The sequence below is a fragment of the Rhinopithecus bieti genome, unplaced genomic scaffold, assembly GCF_001698545.2.
Source record: "Rhinopithecus bieti isolate Rb0 unplaced genomic scaffold, ASM169854v2 scaffold_19731, whole genome shotgun sequence".
Classification (NCBI taxonomy): Eukaryota; Metazoa; Chordata; class Mammalia; order Primates; family Cercopithecidae; genus Rhinopithecus; species Rhinopithecus bieti.
This window is the reverse complement of record NW_016809494.1, coordinates 88,175-98,724: the sequence shown is the minus strand read 5'-3', so window position 1 is coordinate 98,724 and position 10,550 is coordinate 88,175. Positions and strand designations below refer to the sequence as shown.

Below are 10,550 nucleotides of genomic sequence, written 5' to 3'. Positions count from 1 at the left end.
CAGCTGAAGACTGCCTACAGTTCCCAGCCCTCTCAATAGGCAGCTCATACCATGGCTGTTTGCTTCTTCAAGACCAGCAGGAGATTCTGTCTCTCCAGTCCACTAAGACAGTCTTACATAACAAGACAATCACAGGGGTGATATCCCATCACCTCTGCTATGTTGTATTGGTTAAAGGCAGATCTCAGGTTCTGTCACTCAAGGGGAAGGCACCATATACTAGGGCTGTGAATCATTAGAGATGATCCCAGGGTGTAATTGGACTTCATCAAAATAAAAACTTCTGTGCCTCAAAGGACACTACCAAGAAAGCAAAAAGACAGCCTACAAAATGGAAGACAACATTTACAAACCTTGTGCCTGATAAGTCCTTTATATAGCTTACTTTCCAGAATATATAAAGGACTCGTCCAGCTCAAAAACAAAAAGACAAATAACCCAGTTGAAAATGGGCAGAGAATGTGAATAAACAGTTCTCCAAAGAAGGTATACAAATGGCCAATGAACACATGAAAAGATATTCAACATCATTAGTCATTAGAGAAATGCTAATCAAAACCTCAATGAGATACCACTTTATACCCACTAGGATGCCTACAATCAAAAAGACAGACAAAAACAAGTGTTAGTGAGGATGTGGAGTTGGAACTCTTATACAGTACTGGTGACAAGGACACCCTCCTTGGTCAAACTTTAGCCAGCCTCCTCTTAGCCTTCTTCTCTATTAGGCATTATTGTTAACCTGCTCTCCTTGGTCTGCTGAGCCCACTTTAGCAAAAAGTGTGCCAAGCCAGTTTAACAAGAATCACTCACCCTTTGTGTCCAACCAGGTTCCTCTTGGTACTTTTCTGTCTGCAAACTCCCTCACTCTGCTCATTGCTATAAATCTCCAGCTGCCCCTGTTGTATTCAAAGTTCAGTTCAATTTCTCTTATTGCAATAGTCTTGAATAAAGTATTTCTTGTCTGTTTAATTCTATTCAATGGAATAGATTTATCATTGCGTTACAAATGCATTTTTACCATCTAATGTAATTTTTTATGACACTAGTGAGAATTTTAAATCATGCAGCTTTAAACTGCTTCTTTAGAAAGCAGTTTAGCAGTTTCTCAAGTGGTTAAACATAGAGTTACTCAGCACTTCCACTCTTAGGTATATACTCAAGAGAATTGAAAATATGTTCACACAAAAACTTACATGTGAATATTCATAGAACAATTATTCATAATAGCCAAAAAGTGAAAACAAATCAACTAATGGATAATCAAAATGTCCATAAATAACCATAAATGGAATATTATTCATCCATAAAACTAAATAGTACTGATATATGCTAAAACATGGATGACTATGAAAACATTATGGTTAGTGAAAGAAGCCAGACATAAAAGGCCATATCTTGTATAATTCCATTTGTATGAAATGCCCAGAAGAGGATAATCCATAGAGACAGATAAGAAATTGGCAGTTGGCAGAGTTGGGGGAAGACAGAAATTGAGAGAGACTGCTCATGGTTATTATAATAGATTTATTTTTCTGGTGATGAAAATGTTCTGGAATTAGATAGTGGTGATAGTTACGCGACCTTGTGAATACACTGAAGGTCTCAGAATTTTACACTTTAAGAGTGAGAATTTTATGGTACATGAACTTTATTTTAATCTGTTAGAAGCATAGGAGCCACGGGAAAACTTTCTCTTTACCCTCTGAAGTTTCACTGAAAATCAACTGAAAGATGGCATATTCACAAGAGAAAAGACATACCAAATTTGTTAATGTGCACCCAAGAGTCATAAAAAATAGGAAAACTCAGAGAGGGCCAGATGGTTGATACTTTTATACCATCTTGAAGTTACAGAAAGAACAGGGGCTTGAAGCATGGCAAGACAAGTTACAGGAGGAAGAGAGAAAAAAGGCATGGGGCAAAGGCAGTCCTGTGATGCAGAGGAAGCCTCACAGGTAGCAGCCCTCAGAAAGAATAGACAGTAGCCTGTGGTTGAGTTAACTTTTTCAAGATCTGGACACACCAATGCAGATTTTCTCTACAGATGCAAATCTCCTCCCTGCAAAAAGCATTTTTTAAGCTATTCTGTGTTTCTTGACACTGTGAATACTTACCTTGAAATATGTCAAAGAATTATATTTTGGGGTAAAATATTTTGGGGTGGTTCATTTAAAAGTATACAAAAAAAAAAGCAGTGAAAAGGCATCATTTTCTAAGTGAACTTACTCCATTTTATGTTTGTGTGGTGTGTGATTGTTAAAAATTAATTGTAATTATAATGCTAAAATATAGAATAAGAAGTGTTAATATTTCTAAAAAAGTACAACATCAAAGTTAGTTATCTTTGCTCAAGCACTAAACATAACATTGCAGTAAGCTTTTAAGGATTCATCATTCCCAAATAGTCACTAGTAAATCGAACAGTAACTAATGTGTAATGAATAAAGCAGTTCTATAGCACATTGTCAAATATATATGTATTTTCTCAGGTATATAGCTTATCTCACTGGTGCTTCTCTGAAGGTTTGTGTTATCCAGTGGGGAAGGAGGAGGGGGTGGAAGGAGCAGAGAGGGGAAGAGAGGAAAAAAGAAAACAAGAGGAGAAGAAATGATCATTAAAGCTCACCCCTGATTTCTATCTTAGGGCTTTCAAGCTATTGCTGTTTTTCTCCAGCACCTAACTGAGATTAAGCATTTAGGTTGTAAAGCATTCTGTAAATTATTTTGCAGTATTAATTTGTACTGGTTGAGCTGCCTATCCAAGAGTTGTGAAGGAGACCACAAAACCCAGAGAGAAATAAACTGCTTTGCACAAGAAAGAAACAGGAAATTCATGGGTGAGGGGCACACAGTTAAAAACAGCTTAAAGAGAAGAGGGAGAACCTATGGAAAAAGCAGAATCCTGGTAAAATAGTGAAACATCTGGCTCTGCCTGGGGTATTGGAATGCAGAGGGACTTTTTAAGAATGTAAATACCTAATGTAAGTTTAAATCACTTGCTGAGTGGTACTACAATTAACATTACTTTGGCAGACTTCAAAAACAAGTGATGTTATTTTGCAATACTAATATTATAATCATGAAGTTTAAATCACTTATATCCTTATAAGAAGACTAAAAAACAAAACCATGAAAATAATAGCTACAACAATTTGTTAAGAGACAGGCAATACAAAATGCAAATTGTGACATCAAAATTCAAAATGTTGGGGAGAAGGCAGTTAATGTGTGCAGTTTTTTGTTTGTCTCTTTTTTTGCAATCAAAATTAAATTCTCCCATTAAAAGACAGAGTGGCTGAATGTATTAAAAAACAACACCCAATTATATGCTGCCTACAAGAAACTCAAACCTACAAAGACATACATAGATTGAAAATGAAGGGATAGAGAAAGAAATAAATCAAAGGCAAGTTATTTGCTTCTAAGATTCAATGATGGAACAGACATTGGTAGACATTCCCATTCCAAAAGGAAAAAAATAGCCAAAAGCAGGGGTAACAGGGGCCATGCAAGTATGGAACCCAGAAGAGCAAATATTTTAAACTCTAAAATACTCAGTTTAAAACTCTAAAATAATCCCTCTTGACTGCACATTCTGTATCCAGGGCACACTGGTGAGAAGAGTGGGCACCCATGGCCTTGGGCAGCCCTGTTTCCATGGCTTTGCTAGACACAGCCTACATAGTCATTCTCACAGGTTGAAGTTAAATGCCTTTGGCTTTTCTAGGCTGGAGGTGCACATTGCCGGTGGCTCTATAACTCTGGGGTTTGGAAGGTAGTGGCCCTGCTCCCACAACTCCACTAGACAATTCCCCAGTGGGGATTCTGTGAGGGCTCCAATCCTGTATTTCTGCTCAGCATTGTCCTAGTTGTCTTGACATGGGGACTTTCCACCGAAGTAGTCTCTCTTATGGTAGTCTTCTGCCTGAGCACCCAGGCTTTCTGCTATATCCTCTGAAATCTAGGTAGCAGGTGCCAATTCTCCACCACCACTCCTGCACTCTGCACACCTGCAGACCTAACACCACATGGAAGCTGCCAAGGCTTATGGCTTGTGCCCTTTGGAGCAGTGGCTCCAGTGGTACCTGGGGCCGTTTGAGCTGTGGCTGGAGGCAGAGTGGCCAGGATGTGGAGAGCAGAATGCCCAGGTGGCAAAGGACAGCAGGACCCTGGGCCTGGCCCTTGAAACCATTCTGTCTTCCTAGGCCTCTGGGCCTTTGATGGGAGGCTTAGCCTTGAAAATTTCAGAAATGCTTTTGGGATCTTTTTCCCGTTGTCTTGACTATTAGCACCTGCCTGCCTTATATCTCTGCTAATCTCTCTAGCAAGTGCTTGCTTCCCAATACCCTGTGATTTCTCTCTTGGAAATGCTCTTTTCTTCTCTAACACATGGCCAGGATGTGAATTTTCCAAATTTTTCCACTCTGTTTGCTTTTTCTCTACCAGTTTACCATAAGCAGTTAGAAGTAACCACACAGCAGCCTGAGCCCTTTGCTGCTCAGAAATGTCTTCTGTCAGATACCATAGTTCATCAGTCTTAAGTTCAGCCTTCCACAAAGCCCAAGGGCATGCACACAGTGTAGTCAAGTTCTTTGCTAGGTGTAACAAAGATGATAGCTGCAGTTTGCAGTAAGTTCCTCATTTCCATTTGAGACCTCATAAGCATGGCCTTTCCTGACAGGATTTCTATCAGCATTTTGATCACAACCGCTTAACTAATCTCTAAGAAGTTCTGAACTTTCACTCAAATTCCTATCTTTTTCTGAGCCCTCCAAACTCTTCCCATCTCTACCCATTCCCCAGTTCAAAAGCCTCTTCTGCATTTTCAGGTATCTTTAATGTAACACTCCATTTCTGGATACCAATTTTTTGTCTTAGTCTGTGTTGCTTAAAGGAATACCTGAGACTGAGTAATTGATAAAGAGGTTTATTTAGCTCACAGTTCTGTAGGCTGTACAAGAAGCAAGGTGAGAACATCTGCTTCTGATGAGGGCCTCAAGAAGCTTCCAATCATGGTGGAAAGTGAAGGGGAGCCAACATGTGCAGATCACATGGTGAGAGAGGAGGCAAGTGACAGGAGGAGGTGCCAGGCTGTTTTCAACAAACATTTCTCAGGGAAACTCTCATGGGAACTAATATAGTGAGAACGCAGTACCACAGGGATGATGCCAAGCCATTCATGAGGGATCTACCCCAATAACCAAAACATTTCCATTAGGTTCCACCTCTAACGTTGGGATCAAATTTTAACATGAAGACTGAAGGGTCAAATATCCAAACTATAGTCAGGTAGATCAATAGGTGACAAAACTGGAAAACGGCCTAATAGCAAAGTTTGAATTTCTTGTTGTAAACAATAGATGAGGGTAGCAGGTGGGGAATGCGTCTTGTAGTCTGCTCAGACTGCCATAACAAAATAGCAAACACCAGTATTTTTGACTTAAACAACAGACATTTATTTCTCACAGTTTTGGAGGCTGGAAAATCTGAGATCAAGGTGCTGACATATTTGATTCTTGGTGAGGATCCAATTGCTGGCTTGCACATGGTAATCTTCTCACAGTATCCTCACCTGACAAAGAGAAAACACTCTGGTGTCTCTTTCTTTTGTAAGGGCATTAATGCCATCACTAGGGGCTCTACCCTCCTGGTATTATCTAAACCTAACTATCTCTCAAAGGCCTCAATTTTCTAATGCCATCACTTTGGAGGTTAGGGTATCAAAATATGGATGTGGGGGGCACACAAATGTTCAGTATATAAGATGGCTAGTGAGTTGGCCAGGTCTTGTTAGAGTCATAGTTGACTATCCAGAATAGTTACCCTGTAGGCAATTGTGTGCACCAGCAAAGACTTACCTAAATTCAGAATTTGGGTTTTTTAAGTCATCAACCTAAAGATGATAGTTTAAACCAAAGATGTACCTAAGGTGACACATGTAGACAGTATAAAGTGAACAAGGAAGCGGGCCAAAACCCCTGGATGCTCCAAGGGACACAGAGAAAAAGGAATCTGCTTAGGAAACTAGAAGGGTAAGTGGTGGGGTCCTGTAACATCTTTCTGGTGACCACAGAAGGGACTATAGTGTAGAAACTTGACCCAACAGCTACCTTTGGGGAAGTGCTGGGGTCCTGTAACATCACCATCAGCAAGTCGCTTAACTCTTCAGAACCACAATGTTGTCACCTACAAATGGAAATATTTCTAGTCACATCTTCTCCTTCACAAGGTTGTTGTGAATATTGGGTAAAATCGTATTGTGCAAAATGATAATATTTCAAAAGTCTCCTGCTAAGCTGCAATACCTCAACTGAGAAGGGCTTATTATCATCCATGATCACATTCATGGATGACTAATTCACATTAGCTTTCTCTCAGAGATGGAACATATGCTCGAGTGATCTCAGGAAATGTCCGCGGCAGGAAACACAAAGCTGGACATCAGAAGGATGCTGAGAAGAGGGATGACAACAAAGGACAGGGGGTGTTGAAGAGGAAACTTGTCCAGGACCAGAATTACTGGGAACATGAATTTACAGCATTCCAAAGTCCCTACAGTTTAATGAAAGGAAAGGCAGTCCTTTGAACTCCAGTTTTAAAGATGTTACATTTAGAAGGCACATGCAACAGAATAGGCCCTTTCAAAGAAACAGTAGCTTAAGTGCTGGCACAATTACCAGCAGGTTTTCTGTGTTAAATATATATTCTGAAAACAGAAAGGACATTTCATACAACTTTTTCTCTAACCAAACAATCAAGAAGCAAGTGGTACAGCTCTCAGACCTTCAGATGACAATTACTGAACTTGAGGAGGAAAAATGTTTCTTCCCCTGGGACCTCTAAAATTACTGGTAACATGACTATGGAAAATGTGTCAAATAAACCAAAGCACCAACTTCAGAGACTGAAAGTCATTGGCTTCCCTGTGAAAATATCAAATATTTCACAGTTACTTGGCCAAATGTATGCTCACGTTAGGTAAAGAGAACATATTGTAACATTTTTCATTTATCTTGTTCTGCATGTATTAACACATTACAAATAAAATGAAAGTGATAGGTAGGAGAGAGTGCAGAATAGATGTCTTTATGGTCTAATTAGTTTTGATGAAGGCAGTTGCTATAAGGGACTTTCCCATTCAGGGGTGTAAGTCTTCCAGCCTTGGGCATAAGGAGCAGAAGAAATCCTTGGTGTAGAAATAAATAAAGAAAGCAAGAAGAATAAGGAGATGCTCTGCCAAGTGGAGGATTCTAAGAGCCAAATTTTCTTCAATTTGTTTACTCATTCAAAAAAGGAATTCACACATCAATTATTGGTTGAAACCCTTTAATGTGCCGGACACACGGAGGGGGACACGTAGCAGGGAGAGCAGGAGGGAGGTGGATGCCGCCCTTGCTCTTAGGAAGCTTCCAATCTAGGAGAGAAGACTTCTATTAAACAAGTAATTAAACAAAGCACCACATCACTATTTGGATAGAGAATGGGTATTGCAGGGAGATGAACAGAAACTCAATTGGGGCTACAGATACTACATTAATGTCTTCAACGCCTTCTTTTCCTCAGATTGCTATATGCCTCCATGCTTTTGATTCTTTCTTCCTTTCCCTCTCTTCCAGTCTTCCGTTGATTTTAATAACAATGAAAAAAAAAGAAGGGGGGCAAGCTTTGGGTTGTGTGCCAGAAGCTGAAGAAACTCCTTAGCTCAGCACAGAATCAAATGCTAGCTTCTGTGGCAGCCAAAGTGAATCCGTCACACTAATGACATTCACGGTCTACATTGTGCTTCATTGTAATTAACCTTAAGTGGTTTGGGTAAATCACTTTAATTTATTACATGTTGGCAGAATCAAACTACTTTTTTTTGCTTCTTCTTCTCTTTCCCTTTTAATCTTGTTTATCATTAACATCATAGCTAATGCTAGGAAACTATTGGTGGAAGCCCCTGTTTGCTACTATCTGAAATTCCTTCCACAATGGAAAGAAAGGGCAGTGGTGTCTTGCATCTCAACATGATAGCCGGAATGAATGAGACCGAAGAGCCTCTTTCCAAGCACTTTTTGTGTTTTTAATTTTGCATTCTTTTACTTGAAGAGGGCCCCCAAATCTTGGATACACCCTCAAATGATATTAAGACTAAAAAAGTATATAACCCATAAGAATAAAAAATGTTGACTAAAATATATTGATATCATATCAGTGGGACATTGGACTAAAAGACATATTTGCGTGTGAGACAGAATAATAAAGGGAAGAAAAGGCATAGAAATAAACATAGCTGGGCTGGGTGCAGTGGCTCATGTCTATAATCCCAACCCTTTTGGGGGCTGACAGAGGAGTATCCCTTGAGCTCAGGAGTTTGAGACTAGCCTGGGCAACATGTTGAGACCCCGTATCTACAAAAAATAAAAAAATAAAAAATTAGCTAAATGTGGTGGTGCATGGCTGTAGTGCCAGCTACTCAGGAAGCTGAGGAAGGAGGATCACTTGAGCCTGGAGGTTGAGGCTGCAGTCAGCTGTGATCACACCACTGCACTCCACCCTGTATGACAGAGCAAGACCCTGTCTCAAAACAAATAGATAAGTAACTAGTTTATTCTACCTTTGGTTGGGATGGAGCATTCTTCAAACATTCAATGAATATTTAGAGTGCACTCCTGTGTGCCAGGCACTGTTCCAAAAAAATGAGATACATCCAGAAACAAAACAATCAATAATGCCTGCCTTGTGGAGCTTACATTCTAACAAGGGAAGATAGACAATAAACACCAAGCATATTAAATAAGCATATATTGCATTAGAAGGTGATAAGCATAATGGGGGGATTGAGAGTTTGGGGTAAGGATACAGAAGATTTGAACAACACAATCAACCAACAAGATAGATGCCACACTCTATATATGAACACTCCACCCAACAATAGCAGCAGTCACATTTTTTTCTTCACCCATAGAATTTCAAGATAAACCACATCCTGGACAATAAAATGAACTTTGATAATTAAAAAGAGAAGGAAGACATTTGGTTTTTACTGAGAATGAATTGAGACTCATTGTAGGGTGTTGAACAAAAGGGACCTTGTAAGGCTGTTCTGGCTATTGCATTTCCTCTTGTAGGGGAAGGGAGGCACAAAACTAGAGGCTGAGACATCAGTTAGAAGGCTGTTGCCACCACCTGGGTGAGGGATGGTGGTGGTTTGGGGTCAAGGTCTTAGCTTTAAAGGCAACAAGAGTAGCGTGATTTGCTAACATTCAGGGAAGTATAATACAAACTTGTTTTAATATTGCTATCATTTGAAAGATTATGGGGAATAGTAACAGACTGCATCTCAGAATAGAAGCACTGTTATGTCTTTAAAAACTTTTTTTAAATTTATTTATTTTATTATTATACTTTAAGTTCTAGGGTACATGTACACAATGTGCAGGTTTGATACATAGGTATACGTGTGCCATGTTGGTTTGCTGCACCCATTAACTCATCATTTACATTGGGTATTTCTCCAATACTATCCCTCCCCCAGCCCTCCCTACCCTTATGACAGGCCCTGGAATGTGACGTTCCTGCCCTGTGTCCATGTGTTCTCATTGTTCAACTCCCACTTACGAGTGAGAACATGCAGTGTTTGGTTTCCTGTCCTTGTGATAGTTTGCTGAGAATGATGGTTTCCAGCTTCATCCATGTTACTGCAAAGGACATGAATGCATCCTTTTTCATGGCTGCATAGTATTCCATGGTGTATATGTGCCACATTTTCTTAATCCAGTCTATCACTGATGGGTTGGTTCCAAGTCTTTGCTATTGTGAATACTGCCACAATAAGCATACATGTGCATGTGTCTTTATAGTAGTATGGTTTATAATCCTTTGGGTATATATCCAGTAATGGGATGGCTGGGTCAAATGGTATTTCTAGTTCTAGATCCTTGAGGAATCACCACACTGTCTTCCACAATGGTTGAACTAATTTACACTCCCACCAACAGTGTTGTTTCCTGACTTTTTAATGTTTGCCATTCTAACTGGTGTGAGATGGTATCTCATTGTGGTTTTAATTTGCATTTCTCTGATGACTAGTGATGATGAGCACTTTTTCATGCATCTCTTGGCTGCACATATGTCTTCTTTTGAGAAGTGACTGTTCATGTCCTTTGCCCACTTTTTGATGGGGTTGTTTGATGCTTTCTTGTAAATTTGTTTAACTTCTTTGTAGATTCTGGATATTAGCCCTTTGTCAGATGGGTAGATTGCAAAAATTTTCTCCCATTCTGTAGGTTGCTGGTTCACTCTGACGGTAGTTTCTTTTGCTGTGCAGAAGCTCTTTAGTTTAATTAGATCCCATTTGTCTATTTTGGCTTTTGTTGTCATTGCTTTTGGTGTTTTAGTCATGAAGTCCTTACCCATTCCTATGTCCTGAATGGTATTGCCTAGGTTTTCTTCTAGGGTTTTTATGGTTTTAGGTCTAACATTTAAGTCTCTGATCCATCTTGAATTAATTTTGGTATAAGGTGTAAGGAAGGGATCCAGTTTCAGCTTTCTACTTATGGCTA

General features: G+C 39.6%; 1 long non-coding RNA gene across 2 annotated transcripts in view; it reads right to left on the bottom strand.

The window, feature by feature from the left end:
• Positions 1-826: 826 nt before the first annotated feature.
• LOC108540498 (uncharacterized) overlaps positions 827-10,550 on the bottom strand; it is a 30,303-nt gene continuing 20,579 nt past the window's right edge. Inside the window, exon 3 of one of the 2 annotated variants that reach the window (XR_001888691.1) lies at positions 827-899. This is a non-coding gene — a long non-coding RNA (uncharacterized LOC108540498). Of the gene's footprint in view, positions 900-5,489; positions 5,576-10,550 lie in introns of those variants that run through there. The other variant, XR_001888690.1, reaches the window with a different exon arrangement.